This window comes from Vitis vinifera, chromosome 8, assembly GCF_030704535.1.
Source record: "Vitis vinifera cultivar Pinot Noir 40024 chromosome 8, ASM3070453v1".
NCBI lineage: Eukaryota > Viridiplantae > Streptophyta > Magnoliopsida > Vitales > Vitaceae > Vitis > Vitis vinifera.
Genome location: NC_081812.1, coordinates 7278173 through 7294496, shown reverse-complemented (window position 1 = coordinate 7294496; position 16324 = coordinate 7278173). Strand labels below are relative to the sequence as shown.

At 36.3% G+C, this 16324-nt stretch overlaps 2 long non-coding RNA genes across 4 annotated transcripts in view; both read right to left on the bottom strand.

Annotated features, from left to right (window-relative positions):
* Positions 1-15674, bottom strand: part of LOC104878053 (uncharacterized) — a 28396-nt gene extending 12722 nt beyond the window's left edge. For all 3 annotated transcript variants that reach the window (XR_002029349.2, XR_009466376.1, XR_002029350.2), the window contains exons 1-2: positions 15079-15674; positions 14817-14922 (exon numbers count right to left, since the gene is read on the bottom strand). This is a non-coding gene — a long non-coding RNA (uncharacterized LOC104878053). The remainder of the gene's footprint in view (positions 1-14816; positions 14923-15078) is intronic.
* LOC104878052 (uncharacterized) lies at positions 10601-14804 on the bottom strand. Its single transcript, XR_784980.3, has 2 exons — positions 11197-14804; positions 10601-11089 (listed from the first exon to the last, which is right to left on the bottom strand). It is a non-coding gene; the product is annotated as an uncharacterized LOC104878052 (long non-coding RNA).
* Positions 15675-16324: the final 650 nt, after the last annotated feature.

The window sequence follows — 16324 nt, the reverse complement described above, 5'->3', positions numbered from 1 at the left end:
GGGATAAAAATTATATTTCATTGAATTTCAATATTTGAAATATTTAACATTTAGTACTGAAATAAAGACCTATATAGTCATAATAAAAGGTCAAAATTTCAATTTCATCAATCATAGTGGAAAATGACAATATTTTCCAAAAAGATAAGAAATTCTTAACAATATTTTGATAGATGTGGTCTATCAACCACATCTATTCAACCTTTTTGACCCTTATTTAATAGGAAAATAATGGTTGCTATTCAGCCACTTAATAGGAAATTCAATAATTGTAATAGCAACTTAAATTAAGAAGTCAAAATTGTAAATTTCCATGATTTTTGGGAAACATTTCTAGGATTTAATTTGTTTCCTTTTCTCATTGTATAGTTGTCTACAAGATGTACATTTTTTCCTCAAATCAATATACAATTATTCTCACATATGCCAACATGTGAGTGTATGATTGCTTTATCTCAAAGCCATACAACTTTTTAAAAAAAAACTTATGGAAGTTCCATTTACCAACACATAGAATCTAATTGTAGAAATACATAATTTAATCTACCTAACCCATTTTATCCAAATTTTTAATCAACATGATCATATCAAAGGCACACTAGAGAAGAGAACTATTGTTTCTTTTTATTCTTTAAAAACATGACAAAAAAAGGAAGATATAGAGAATTCAACATCCAACAAAATTCATGGAAAGATCATCAAAGTTATGCTAAGTACAAAAATTATAAGTATATGAGGGATTTAATCCATACCCATGCAATAGATTTTGAGAGCAAAGACATGGTTGTAGTGTCTAACTTCATCTGATACTCTAACCCCAGGTACTATATTTGTTCTCCATACAAAGGAAATATTGGTTAATATTTTGTTTTAGATGGCAAATCAAGTACAAACCATTGGATAGAACCCTTAAAGCATAACATGATGTAACAATAAATGAAATTCATTAGTATTTATAGTATGACTCCAGTTTTCCTTTCTCTATCTTATTTGCACATTATATATGTTGTGCATTTAGGCCTTATATCTCTTGCATTGTATATAACTTAAGTGCATTAGGAGTTGTATGGAATAACCAATTCATGAGTTTCTTGTAAGTAAATGATTTGTTCACAATTGGTTTATAGGCTTAGGTAATTCATTTGAGGTTGCAATACATTACCTCTTAATTAGAGGGGTGTCTGGTCTTAGTTATCGACATAAGGTTCCCATGGTAAGTGCCTTAGTGTGTATGGTTACACATTAGACAAGACCTACAATGAACTATAAGAGGATATTAAGTTTGAGCTAAAATCACCAGGAGACTTTGATCTATGGGAGAGACCCTTAAGTGATCATATATTCCCCACATATTGGGTCATTATTGATAAAGATTGGTGGTAACAGGTATTTTCAATTGAAACACCATGATATCTTATGGGATTAAGATAGCATGTCTTTTTGGATGATTCTAAGGACATGTGATCAAGAAAACTATGGTCGTAGTAATTACTTAAGTAGAATTTGACATATGCATTTTGTGAGCAAGAGTACATCCATTAATCGCATGATAGGAGGATTTGTAATTCAAGGATTGAAAATGTAATCTTGAGATGTTTATAGTATATACCTCATTAGATTACAAACACTAATTCATGGGAAGCTTGCATGTAGCAAATAGTAGGTCATAAACCCGAGTTGTATCTCGTTGTAATTTCATAGGAGATTGTAGTATAGTTGACTCTTTGTAGCAAAATGTTGAGTCAATTTCAAAATTAAATTCTAAGGAGCCAATATTTTCCTATGAGTCTCAATGGTCTCCCTTTAAGCTTTTGATTCATGGTAACACAGTTTTGAGGGCATATTTGGGTTTCTATATACATGCAGAACGCCATTTTGGTTAAAGCGGAAGGTTGCACTCAATCATATGAATGGTTTTTCTAGACGATGATAATTAATTAATTAGAACTCAATAAGGATAATAAACTAATTAGGACTCAAGTGAGTTGGATTAAAGGATTTAAGTCAAATTGGGCTCAAGTCACTAAAGCCCACAAAAAAGCCTCTCTTAGGGGTTTAGGACTTCAGTTTTGTACTCTTCACTTTGCGATTCCGGAGAGAAACCCTAACCCTCCATTCTAGAGGGAAGACCACCTTTCTCTGGTACCTGGGTCTATGAGAGAGAGTAATCGAACGAAAGGTTGTTTGGTTTGTGAGAGGCTTGCGATTCACTCTACACGACTTCATTGAACTGGAATAGATTTGGAAACATCTAAATCATTCTCTCCAGATTTATTTTATTTATGGTTTTATTGTCATGTTTTTTTGCTACGATTAGATGTAAAGAGCCCTAGGACTAGTAGCATGCACCTTAAGCGATTCAGGGCTAGGAATAGAGAGATCCAAAGATTCCCAACACATACTTGTTTTAACTAACATTAGAGGACAATCATCTATAAACAAATTAGAGAGGTTGTCTTTAATATTAATGGTGATATTGCATCAAGTATGGTTTTCTTCTAGCATCTTTAGAGGATTTTAAAGAAGGATTGATTAAGAGTTTTTTAGAGGCTCCATGCGAATTGAGTTATTAATCATAATATTAAAACTAATCATTTTAGCTATAGCTCCAAAAAAGAAAGCTCCATCCACATTAGAAATTTAAGACTCATTAGTCTTATTACTCATTTATATAATATCATTGCTAAGGTCTCATGAAAGAGGTTTTAAGAGGCCTGACAAGAGACAATTTTCTTGGTAGCTATTGAAATCTTAAATGAAAAAAATTAACTGCTAAAGAAAAAGGGTAGTTTCCAAGGTTTACTTAAAAAATACTTTATAACCATGTGGATTTGAATTGTTTGGATCATGTCATTAGTGGGGAGAAGTTTGAGATCAAATGGAGACACGGATGAGGGTAGCTTGACTAGGTTGTTTTTGTCATTTTTATCAATTAAGAAGCCAAAAGGTGAATTTAAGGTTGATAGAAATAAGAGGCAAGAGGAACCATGTATTCATTCTTGTTCACTGTGGTAAGTGATGTCATGTGCAAGACAATTAGCAAAAAAAAAAAAAGGGGAATTTAAGTATGGTAGGCACTATTCTACATGGGTTCATCCATGGGAGTTAGGTGTGTATGTGTCTAATTGTCCAGTCCTTCAAATAGGACCCAACTCAAAAGGATTTCAATAGCATGTTAGTGAACTTGGACATGAAGTATCCCTAACTTTAACCGCTCATGGAATTAATAGTAGCATCATGTGCATTATTTAAATTGAACGAGAGAATGATTCAATTAATATTTCTTTACTATTCATATTTTTATTAATTATTAACTTTGATTCGGTCCAAAACACCATGTCTTCCACATCTCTGCGCACTCTCTTCCCATGCAGCCACTCCAAGAAGGTTTCCGCCTCCTGCACCTCCCAATCATTGAAGGCTCTTAAGAAACGAGGGTTCCAACCCCCCCTTCCCTTCTCAAAACCCCCCTAAGCCAAGGGATCCCAAATATCTACCACCCACGCATCCTTATTATCAGTTAAAGCAAACAGGGAAGGGAAGGACACACACAAAGGAGAATCCCCGCACCATCTATCCCTCCAAAATCTCACCCTCAACCCGTTACCTACAAGGAAGGAAATCCTAGAACCCACAAAGTCCCATTCCATCCTTAGCCCTTTCCATAACCCAACACCATGCGCCTCTCTCACTTCTCGAGAACACCATCCCCCTCTCTCTTCCCCATACTTCCCTCTAATCACTTGATTCCACAAGGCTTCTCTCTCATTTGCGAAATGCCAATTCCATTTACAAAGAATAGCCTTATTGAGATTGGAAAGACATTTGACCCCCACACCCCCTTTCTTCTTACTTAAGCACCGGTACTCCCATCTTACTAAATGAGGCTTTCGCTCCAAATTTCCACCTCCCCAAAGGAAATCCCTTTGAATTTGCTCTAGTCTTTGTCTAACTGAGCTTGACATACATAGCAAGGACATAAAATAAATGGGTAAATTCAACAATGTGCTTCGAATTAGGGTCCCCTTCCCTCCTTTGGATATGTATTGTCTCTTCCACATAGCCAACCTTCTAAGGAACCGCTCTTCCACTCCATCCAAAACTGTCACTGATTTAAACGGTGCACCTAAAAGAAGGCCCAAATAAGTGGATGGTAGACTACCCACTCTACAACCAAAATCCAAAGCAACATCATCAATATTTTCCACCCTACCTACTAAAATTAATTCACTCTTTTCCAAGTTTATTCTCAAACCCAACACGACCTCAAACCACATAAGCAACTAACTAAGATAGGTCAATTGATCTTGGGAAGCTTGGAAAAACACCAAGGTATCGTCAACAAACAACAAATGGGAAATCTGAACCCCTTCTTCACTCCTACCCTTCACCCTACAACCCAACAAAAAACCTCCATCCACTGCCCTCTTAATGAAACAACTAAACACCTCCATAGCAATCACAAATAAATAAGGCGAAAGTGGATCCCCTGCCTCAAACCCCTTGAGCTTTGAAAGAAACCCGTACAGGTGCCATTAACATAGAGAAACTTGCAATGGAGATGCACCACTTGATCCACCCAACCCATTTCTCCCCAAAACCCATTTTCTACATAACTATGAGAAGAAAAGACCAGTTCACGTGATCATATACCTTCTCTATGTCAAGTTTCCACAAAATACCAAGTTCATTATTTTTCAGGATCCAATCAATGGCTTCATTAGCTATCAGCACTGCATCTAGGATTTCTCTTTCCTCCACAAAAGCCCCTTGGGCCTTAAAGACCACCTTTCTTAGCCTATTGGCTTAAACCTTGGTCAGCCACTTATACAGACCCCCCAACAAACTTATAGGCCTAAAATCCCTTAAATCTTCAACCCCCGCTTTTTTTTGGATTAAAACCAAAAAGGTTGCATTCGAGCTTTTAACAAAGTTACCGTGTTCATAGAATTCCCCGAAAAATCTCATCACATCATCCTTCACAAAGTCCTAAAAGAATTGTCAGAAAGCTATAGAGAAACCATCAGGCCCTCATGCTTTGTCCTCGCTACACCCCAACAGTGCACCAAACACATCCTCTTCTGTGAACGGCACCTCCAAAGCTAAAACGTCTAGAGTCTCCAAAGTCGATAAAAAAGGGCATCAATCCCCCGGATTGGATAATAGAGACCGAAATGCACTGACCACCCTTTCTTGATTTCATTCTCCTCCAAAATCCAAACACCGTTAATCCTAATTATGTCCACGTTATTCCTCCTTTTGTGAGCATTGGCCATCTTGTGAAAGAATCTCGTATTTCTATCACCCTCTTTTAGTCATACTTCCCTAGATTTTTGCCACCAAGATATCTCTTATAGCGTAACCCATTTTTTATATTCTTCCCTCACTTCTTTTCTAGCTTCCAACTCCTCCAAAGAAAGGGGTTAGTCTTTTCCTTAGCATCCCAATAGTCCACCTGGTTCAGAGCCAAATCGTTCCTGGCTTCAACCCTACCAAAAACATCTATGTTCCACTCCTTCAATTTAGACTTCAAGGCCTTTAATTTTGCTGCCAAAATAAAACCTGAAGAGCCACTAAAGTTGTCCTCCTCCCACCACGACTTCAGAAGATCCTTAAAACCCTCCATCTTCAGCCACATATTCTCAAATCTAAAAGGGAAGGGGCCTCTTCTCAGACCTCCTCCATCTAAAAGAATCGAGAAATGGTCAGACATAGGTCTTAGGAGAACACACTGCCTTGACCCGCTAAAACACCAATCCCACCCCTCATTCACTAAAAAATGATCCAGCCTTGACATTAACTAATTGTTCACCCCTCCACTCCAGGTAAAAAGAGCCCCCAACAACGGCATGTCCTCTAACTCTAAGTCTTTTATTACCTCAAAGAACCTTTTCATGTCTAAATTCAAACTCCCTCCCCTGTTGCGCTCTTTAGGGCAAATAATCGAGTTAAAATCCCCAACAACATACCACAAGCCACTCCAAAGACCCTTTATGGCCCCCAATTCACCCCAAAAACCTCCTTATCCCCCCTCAAAGTCGGGCCATAAACCCCTATAAATGTCCAAAAGAAGCCATCCTCGCAATTCTTAAAATGGCATGAGATTGAGAACACTCTCATTTCCTAATCGACCAACTCCAACACCCTGTTATCCCAAAAAACCACTATACCTCCAACAGCACCCCTTGAGTCCATATCTCCCCACTCTTAAGCTGCGAACGAGACTCCTTGACATTTCTTGGATCTTAGTTTTCTGTAAGCAAACCAAATCCACCTTTTTTTTTTTTTTATCAAGGCTTTGATCACCTTCCTCTTGTCATTGTCATTAGCTCCTCTTACATTCCAGGAAAGCATTCGAATCTTCACCTAGACCTGAAAATGTTGCCCCCCTTCTCTTTTCCTTCTCCAATATAATTCACAGTACATTCCAACTTTCTCAACTCCCTTTCAAACCTTGACAACTCCAATTTTTTCCTTTCCCTACTATCCAACTTCCCCTTCTGATCTTTCCTCTCTTTCATCCTTTTCAACAAGGTCAAAATCTCCCATTCGAACCCCTCCATCGACATTCCTATGCAACGACTGAACTTAGCTAAACAACTAGAAGACCCGCTAATAGTACCCGCTTCCTCCCCCTCCTCCAAAACCTTTTGTATTGTCCTTTCCAATAAATCATCTATCACCTCCTCACCGGCCCCTAAATCCTTACACAAAAATCCAAAACCATCCGCCTCCCTCCCATTTGCCAAAATCACCCTTAAAGGGTCCAAAACTGCTAACCTGTTTACTTCTGAAACACAATCCCAGTTAGATCCCCGCCAGTGGTGACAATTGCCCCCATCCAGGCCAGAAAGAGTAGAAGAAGAAGAAAGATCTCACTTCCCCAAGGAAAAAAAGAGAACAAAGGGGAGGAATTGTGTACCTAGAGGCCTCCTCCATAAGAGCTTCGTCGGTGAGTTATGCACAATGAGGCATCGGCGGAAGCGAACCTATCTAGAGGCCAAAATCATCCCCGTATGGCCTCTAGCATTCAATGGCTCAAAGGCCCCCAAGAGCCTTAACCCCTTTTAAGGCTTTAGCAAAGGATCGGCCCACACACGTTGGACCTTTTAAATCCTCAACAATGGGTCGACCCACTTTCCATGAGCCTTTAGAAGCACCACTGGTTTGGCACACCTCAAAACAACTGGGCCTCCTCTCCACTTCAAACTCCATCACCTGACCCATAATGCTCTTGCCTCGGGCTAATGGCTTTTCAGCTGAGGCCCCATCCCAAATAGAGGACACCCTTCTTCCTCTGACCCTCTCGCTAACATAGTGTCAGAGTTAGCAGCCTCCCAGTCTTTTCTACAGCAATTTTCTCCATCTTCACATGTCAAAGTAGCCTCTACAGACTGCCAATGAGGCTACACCTGCTCCACATCACAACTGGCGCGTGAGCCACCCCCTCCTTCATTCCCAACCTCTTACTCCCTTCCCACCCCACTTCTGATCATCGGAGCAACTTCCGACACCCTTGGTTGCACCTCCCACCACAGCTAGATAGCAAAGTAAGAAGAGCCAACTACCACCTACAAGGAGCTTGGCCACTCTAAGCCCTTTGGTTTCACTAAAATTTTGGCTCAATGAAGCTCCTTAAACACAACAATGTCTTCATCCACTGCAACAAATCCCCCACAACTTTCCCCAATCTTTCTAAACACTTCCCGACTCTAAAAATGCAACAGTAAACCCACTATTCTCACCCAAGCTTCCTTAACTCACTTACAATTTTGAAAACACCCCACTTCTAGGTCCCACTTTTTTATGTGCAGCAACTCCTTATAACAGTGAAAACCTCTTAACAACACTTTTTTTGCCTCTACTTTATCCTCATACTTGATCAGGATGAAAGGACCCCCCAGCCTAGCAAACTTCACCCCTCCTTTGAGGTTCCAGTGAGATCTTCCCCAACTCCCCAAAATAGACAAGTCTAGAACAAACACAGAAGGCTCTCCCCATCTCCTAACCAAACACCGGTCCAACAACTCTCTTTTGCTCGGCACATCCTTTTCCCCAAGTTGTAGCCACACTGCTTCCCCTAACCATCTCACTCTCGATTTCACAACTTCGATGAAGGACTCTTTCACCTTCTCCTCAGTAGCCCCAACTCTGCTCTTTATCCTAATGGAATCAAGGACTCCCTAGGCTCTTCGCGTGTCATTACTCCAAGAGAATGAAGCTTTTCAACCAACATGGCCCAACCTCCCAAAAAGCCTTTCCCCTCTAAGAACACTAAACAATACTTCTTCTTCCGAGTCAACCACAGAGCATGAATGAACCTACTCGTCTCATTTGCACGACATTCCAGTCTAAACTTCCTACCTCCATCCTCTCAACTTTTAACAAACCTCTTAGCAAACTCACTCCTATAGCAAGTCTCCACTCCTTCCAGTAAACAACATAAACTAAGGCCCTCAAACCTGATCCACGACATCAAACCTCTGCTTCTTTCCACAATGATCCCCTTAAGCTTCTCCCCAAACACATCCACAGAGCTTCAAAGGACTTGGAGTCCCCTGCAAACCAACTTCTACCTCTTCTCATTGTGGTAAAAGGTGAGCTGGTGTTTTTCAATAATAATAGTAATAAAAATTCCCTTTTTCTTGCATAATTTGATGTGCATTCTTCTTTTTTAACACCCTATAGGACATGAGCCCTTGAGGTATAAATAATCTATCTTTGACTAATTAAAGATTTGTCTGCAGTGTATTCATATTGAAAACCTAAGGAAAGGTACAAGCTACTAGAATAAAACAAATTGCAGGTTACATATTCAATTATTATATACAGGATTTGGAAACATAAGTCCTATTAAGCGACCAGTAAACATTCAATCAAATAAATCACTGCCAATCTTTTAGAAAAAGACATTGTGAATTATCAATTGACCAAAGTAGGGCTTAGACAAAGCATTGTACTCAAGGGAAAGAATTATCATTGACTACAGCAATTGAATGGAAGGTAGGACTCCGCAAGCAACTGCCGACAAAAGTCAAAGCAGTAGGGAATCCACCCAATGGCAAGCATACATATCCAAACTGCTAGCACTTTTCACTATTCTAATAATACCCTAATAATAATGCTAACCAACAATTTACCATCACTATAAATTCTGGAATGATTCTATTGGTAAGGCCATTATAATTAGTACCATCACATAAATTTACTCTACAACATCAACTGTTGACAAATCTTAATTTCAATGAACTTTTATTTTTGATATAAGAATAGAATACAATACTAATTTCTAAATATAACAATAAAATATGAAAAAGGAAAACCTAGAATGGAACAAAGGATGTGTTAACTATTATAAAGTTGTTTAGATGGGGTTGTGGGAGACCAAAGAAAAAAAAACTATGAAGGCTAGTCCAAAGGCTGCAAGCAATATAATTCAAGCATCTGATATGGTGGGTGCTCATACTGAAAAAGATTACTTTATTCAGCCTCAAATAGGAAGGTGGGACTTTTACTAACATAGCTCAGGACAAAGCTTCCAATGCCAATTTTTGGCACATAAAATATATGGTGTATCAAATAGTAAAAGAAGGCATATATGCCATATCATGCACAATATGAATTTTACTAAAACAGAAAATTTTGAAGGTGGAAGAATATAACTTTTGGCCATGTTACCTTAAGATATATTGACATCCTATCCAATTTCCCATATTTGCCATCTACAAATATGTGTCTCCACTATTCTAACGAGTAACGAGAGATGAAAGTACTTTCATGGATATTCATATGAAGATGAAAAGAGGAAGCTCTTCGGAGCATTCTATGTTACTTTCCATTTTTCCCATGGTTTGAGATGTGACATTTTTGTATTTCATAAACCTGAGAATTAAGTCAATAAAGTAGTTTGGGAACACTAGGATTACTACATTTTTGTATGCCATTGTAAGGCTTCCACAATTTTCTCTTTAGAAGTTCTAAGGAATTACAAAACAAAAAAAAAAAAAATGATTGCATGCATGAAGGTACCTGGATGATGAACTTGAACTTATAGATCAATTAAAAGATAGAACTAAAATATTATTTTAGCAGATATGTAATAGAAGCAGAAGTGATAAGCACAAATAATAAAGAGAAAAAAGTAAAACAAGAATTGACAAGGGTAAAATTAAATAGAACAGTCACACAACACACTTATACTAAAAAAATGGCCATAACCAATAAAATTTTATTTATGTTTAGCAGGAAATGAGATAATATTTTCTACTATAATTATTTTTTCCTTTCTGAGCTTAATACAAAGAAACCACCAAAAAATAAAGTGAATTTGCAAGAGGATGAACTTTCTAGGGAGTTTATTTCTACAACCATTGATGTGCAAAACTAGGAAGCCTCATTTATGATGATAGATAAACCACCTCTTCCCCAAAATCATCATTGTGCTACATTCACTCAGTTATCATTGCTATGCAATTTGGTCAATCATTTTTTGGTGTGACATGTATTGATCCCAAATTATGATAATTTATGATCTCAATCATTTTTCACACAAGCTAGCTAAAATTCTAAATTTGGCAACAAAAATTTAGTACAAAAAGAATCAGAATAATAGAGGGATGCATTTGGATTTGAGAATTTGGAGAAGTATATCCCAATTCAACCTTGAAGTTTTATAATTTTTTTTAATAAGAACATACAATTTGGAAATGCTCCGAACAATTGTATGTGTCAGTCTGTGAATATGTGGAGAGACAGAGAGCCATCCATAAATCATGCACACTTAAATGATTTCATTAAGTGCTCACAGTTCCTGCCACAGCTATAGCTACAACTCATAAGAGTTAAGACATCTCAATGGTAGCATTTAGGAGGAATCAAGTGACAAAAAGAGCTACAACCTCCAAAAACCTCAAACCTACTAAACTTTGAACATCCAGTACATGGCAGGGCTCAAAAATAGTTGCTATAGAGTCCAGTCCCAAAGATTTTCCTCCATTCAAATCTTATGGTCTTTGAGACTTTATAAATTTCAAAAAAAAATCTTCAAGATTCCTTTTGATTTCTCCTCTGCACAAGTTTCACTATTTTCCTGAAAAAAAATTAAAAAATGATGCAAAAACCATAAATAACATCCTTCCATCATTATATTGATGTCATTGTGCTTCTGTAATTCAGATTTATATTTTTTTCCCTCACCACCATCAAAATCTATTTTCATGTTGTGATTTTGCATTGATCACTGAAACACCCAATCCAAATTGTCATCAGCAATTAGATATGTTGTTTTTTGCAAAACTAGAGCTTGAGAATGAGGCCAATTGGACAATGACTGTTGCCACCAATGTCGAGGAGAATGTCTAAGATATGAACCTTGTCGACTATGGATTCTGAGACAAAGAAGTAGTCTAGCCACCACTTGTATTTTACAATTCAATATGACTGAATAAGGTAGCATGAAAATGAAAACATATCAAAATCCCATAGTAGATGCCTTGACATAACATTACATAATGTCGAAACCAAATGTTCATAATATCCTATTCTAATTAATGAAAATGCAATCTTGACTAAAATGGAGCTTACCTCATAGCGAACCACTTGATGTACTTCCTACATGCAATTTGGAATTATCCCATTAAAGTGAAGCTGAACACTAGGATGGATGTACTTCCAATATGTAATTTTAAACAATCCAATTAAAGTCACAAAGTTGTCCTTATTCAATTAGCCTAGTGACTTGTATCAAAAGCTGGAAGTTTTCGGTGCAACAAATGAAGCCTTGACGATTTTTAATAACAAAGGTTTGATTTGCTCAAATACAGTATGACCAATCAATGAATTTCCTAACAATCTATTTAGATGCAGTATGAAAATAACCTTTCATGTTCTTGTTGTCTACAATGCATAAATCCAACAAAAGTACCTTTACTCTTGTAGAAGAAACCACATGAACCTTGAATTCCTCATCATCAATCATCAAATCTTATCTTTCATGATAGATTAACATCTAAATAGGATTTAAAAGACTTTAGACCTATTAGCCTAGTAGGCAGTTTATATAAAGTCCTAGTGAAAGTTTTAGCAACGAGGTTAAAGAAGGTAGTGGCCAAGGTGATCTCCAATTCCCAAAATGTTTTTGTAGAGGCTAGACAATTTTTTTATGTGGTGCTAATAACAAATGAGGCAATAGATTCTATGTTGAAGAGCAGTGTTTATGGACTATTGTGTAAGTTAGACATTAAAAAGTTGTATGACCATGCCAACTAGAATGTTTTTGTAGAGGCTAGACAAATTTTTTATGCGGTGCTAATAACAAATGAAGTAATAAACTCTATGTTGAAGAGCAATGTTTATGGAGTATTGTGTAAGTTAGACATTAAAAAATTGTATGACCGTGCCAACTAGAATTTATTGATCTCAGTTCTTGAAAAGATGAATTTGGGTCGAAAATAGGTAGGATGTATTAAATAGTGCATATCTTCTCCAAGGTTTTTTGTGATTTCTAATTGTATCCCTTTTGGTTTCTTCCAAAGCTCCAAGGCCTTAAGGCAAGGGGACCCCTTGTCTCCCTATTTATTTTTTGTTGCAATGGAAGCCCTTAGCTACCCTGTCAAGAGAGATAGGGAGGGTGAATCTCTTATAGGAGTTAGTGTGAGGGGGAAAGGTGGTGAAGGGCAAGAGGTGTCACATTTCTTGTTTGCAAATGACACTCTCATTTTTTGTGAGTTTTCCTAAGATCAAATGGGCCATTTTGGCTTGCTTGGTTCAAAGCTGAATAGATTTTGAACTCATTTTACCCTCAACATCCTCAAAGACCTAATCAATTTTCCAAACACACCAACAAGAGCATTCCCCATCTTCTAAGATTCTCCTAAGAAGTTTATGACCAAGATACCAATATTGGTTGAAATCAACTTTGGAAGCCAATCAATGAACTACACAAGAAAGCGCCTAATACTTTCGGCACTAACAATGTCCTTCACTCGGTCTTTTGGGTTGGTCCTTTGAATCACCCATGGGGGGTGTTATAACAGTCATAGTTGTGAATCGGGTGTAAATTGATGCATATGACTATGCCATGTAGTGGAATTTGGTGGCACATGTCCTAATTATATGACAGAGAACATCTTTTGTCCCTGAATTTTTCAACAGTATTGCATTCTCAAACCTAGAGAATGCATTCCTACAAAATCCAATTTACAAATATACACATGAACAATCAAATTTTAAAATATCAAACTAACTATACAACATACTTTACAATGAAAGATAAGTAATTTTCAACTGGGTTTGATGACCCAAAGAGCATCTGAAGGTTATCTCTAATGAATTAGCTATTATGTTGAGTAGGCAAACCCTCTATGGATCCCAATTCCATGAGTGTATAGGCTCTTTCTTCCAACAACTCAGCATTGCTTAAATCCACGATGAAAACACTTTACTAAATTAGAAGTGACCAATTAGACACACTCAGACACATAACATAAAAAGGAAGAGTACCTTGGAGTTGTTATTGACACCAATATTAGACACTCAAATGGGGATAATGTTGAGGAGGAAAAAAGAATAGATTTTTATAGCATTTTGATAACTTCACTCCAACTCATCTCTTGAAAACAATAAAATCACAAACAACAACATTATTGCAAACCAAGGATTGATTAACAACAGTATTCAAAATTTAACAATTTCTTTCCAAATGCAGTTAAATTCATATAGGCAATGTCTAATAAAAATGCCCCCTTTACAGTAATTTTTTAAGAACTTGGTTGGTAAAATCCGTGCCATAGATTTATAATTGGCCAAAGAAGGTTAATAATAAAAGGAAAAAATATAAATGCATTTCCTATTCTATAAGAAAATCTATTTTATGAACAAAGAAAAAATATTCATCATTTGTCAGCAGTATTTTTGAATTTTGTTATTCTTCCCTCTGTTTTGTACCTTTATGGGTTTTCATGACAAAATTTCAATTGGACTGACACAATTCTCTAACATTTTGCAGCAAGAAATCTCCCTAAGCGAACTCAAGATTGCTAAAAAAATATTCACAAAACAAATTTCTCATTAGATTTAAATAGAAATAATAAAACCAAAATTTCATAATAAGAAATTTAATAGGTAAAATACTAATAACCAAAAATTCAACTGAAAAAAGTACTTAACTCCATAGAATTAATAACTTGTTAAAGTTGACTATTAACCTAAAGTGGTGCCTTCAATGAACGTCACTAATACTGTAAATTTAAAAAACCTAAATGAAATGTGGCTTATGCATCACAACTTCAAATATTAAACATTCAATAGTTTAGTTGTAGGTAAGGTAAGCCAAGAAAAAAATCATGAACCAAACAAGCCTTTCTAGAAATAGTAATAACTATAGCCTATATTCATACAAAATGAGTTCATAGTAAATCAAAATACCAAAGAACACGATGAAACTTCAAAAATTGAAAACCTAGAACTTTCTTATTACAGGTAGTTTTACTTAAAAGAGATAAAAAAAACTATATGTTTTTTTTATTACAATTTCTGCACAACTAAACAGCACATTATCAAACGAATGGACTAAAAAAAACAGATCTACAATAACCATGAAAGAATCATCATCAAAAACTAATTCCCCAAAACAAAGAATCAGACCTGTGGAGAGAATAAATTCAAAATCAAAAACCAAAAAAGAACAAATCATAAAAATAAAAATAAAAACAAAAGGACTCGAACTAAATTTTCTAAGAACCCTATTATTATTCTTGGTTTAAACTAAAACCTACGAATTTCATCACAATCATCAAGAACCCAGATTCATATCTCACCCGTAGGGGGGCAAAAGTCTACCGATCCTGGTGAGCAAACTCCCAAGAACCTGATGCGAGTCCCTCTATCTTGCAGCAAACCTAAAGACTCTGACCTCTCATGCTTCTTCCGTGGAGAGAATAAATTCAAAATTAAAAACCAAAAAGGAACAAATCATAAAAAACAAAAGGGCTCGGAGACCAAATTTTCTAAGAACCCGATTATTTTTCTTGGTTTAAACCAAAACCGACATCATCAAGAACCCAGTGGCATTCAACTCACCTGTAGGGCAACGCAAGTCTGCCGATCCCGACGAGCAAACTCCCAAGAACCCTGATGCGAGTCCTCTATCTTACAGCAAACTTAAAGACTCCGACCTCTCGTGCTTCCTCTCCTTGAAGAAGTCCTTTCGATCCCAAGGCAGTGGTTTTGAGGGCATGAAAACCCAGTCAATTGCATGGGCAGCCCTGCCATTAGCTTGATCAGCCAACCACATAACCCTGACCCAAATCTAAGGTTTCCAAAATCCCACAACCACAAAACCACTACGCACAAAGCTGATTCCCCGAGCTTCCACATCGAGATTGAACCAAATCACACCGTGCCCTAGCCTCTCGGCCAATAAAACTCAAAAGTCCTCCGCCTTTCACTTCCCCTCCTTTCAAGCCTATGGCTTCCGCTGCACCCTAGATTCCACTTCGGGGAGATGCCACCATAGATAGACACAAGAACCTCGTCTTCCTACCTCTAGTTTCTTTCACTTTCTACGCTACCAGGGGAAAAAATTTGTTTGGAACGAGAAGGTGAGATCGTGACGACAATAAGGTACATAAAAGAGAAGAGAAGAAGAAAAGAGGTGAAAGAGAGGAAGTCTGAAGACTAAAGAATGAGTATGGTATCTGTATCTCATCGGCCTCATTTAACTAGAATTTATAATATTTTCATGTCCCAATCTTTAATTTCGTTTGTTTTTAAAATCGTTTCTAAATTAGAGAGAAAAAAAGCCATGACTAAATCTTTTTAAAATAAAAGTATTTTACTAGATGTTTTAAAAAATAGTTAAAAATAAAGGTATTTAGCAAGTTATTTTTATAAAAGGATTTTAAAAATAAAAAATAAAAAGACTTGTTTGGATAAATAGTTTAAAAAAAAAATTGTTTTCATTTTGTAAAAATAAATTAAATTCAATTTATATAATATTAATTAATTTAATTTAATTGAAAATGAAAATAATTTTGTAATTATAAATAAATTACAAAAATAGATTGTTTTTAATAAAACATAAATACTAATATTATAATAAAACCATAAATTATATTTTTAGTAGAAAATATACTATTTTATTATATATTAGAAATATAAGGATATTAACAGTTTTATATTTTTTATTTTATTTTTGTTAAACTGAATAATACTACTTTTCAATAGTATGTTATTTAAAATGAATAATGAATAAAGCTTTACTTTTTTAACATATAAATGAGCAAGTTTTTTATTATATATGCACACATTTAGTATTCGATTTTGA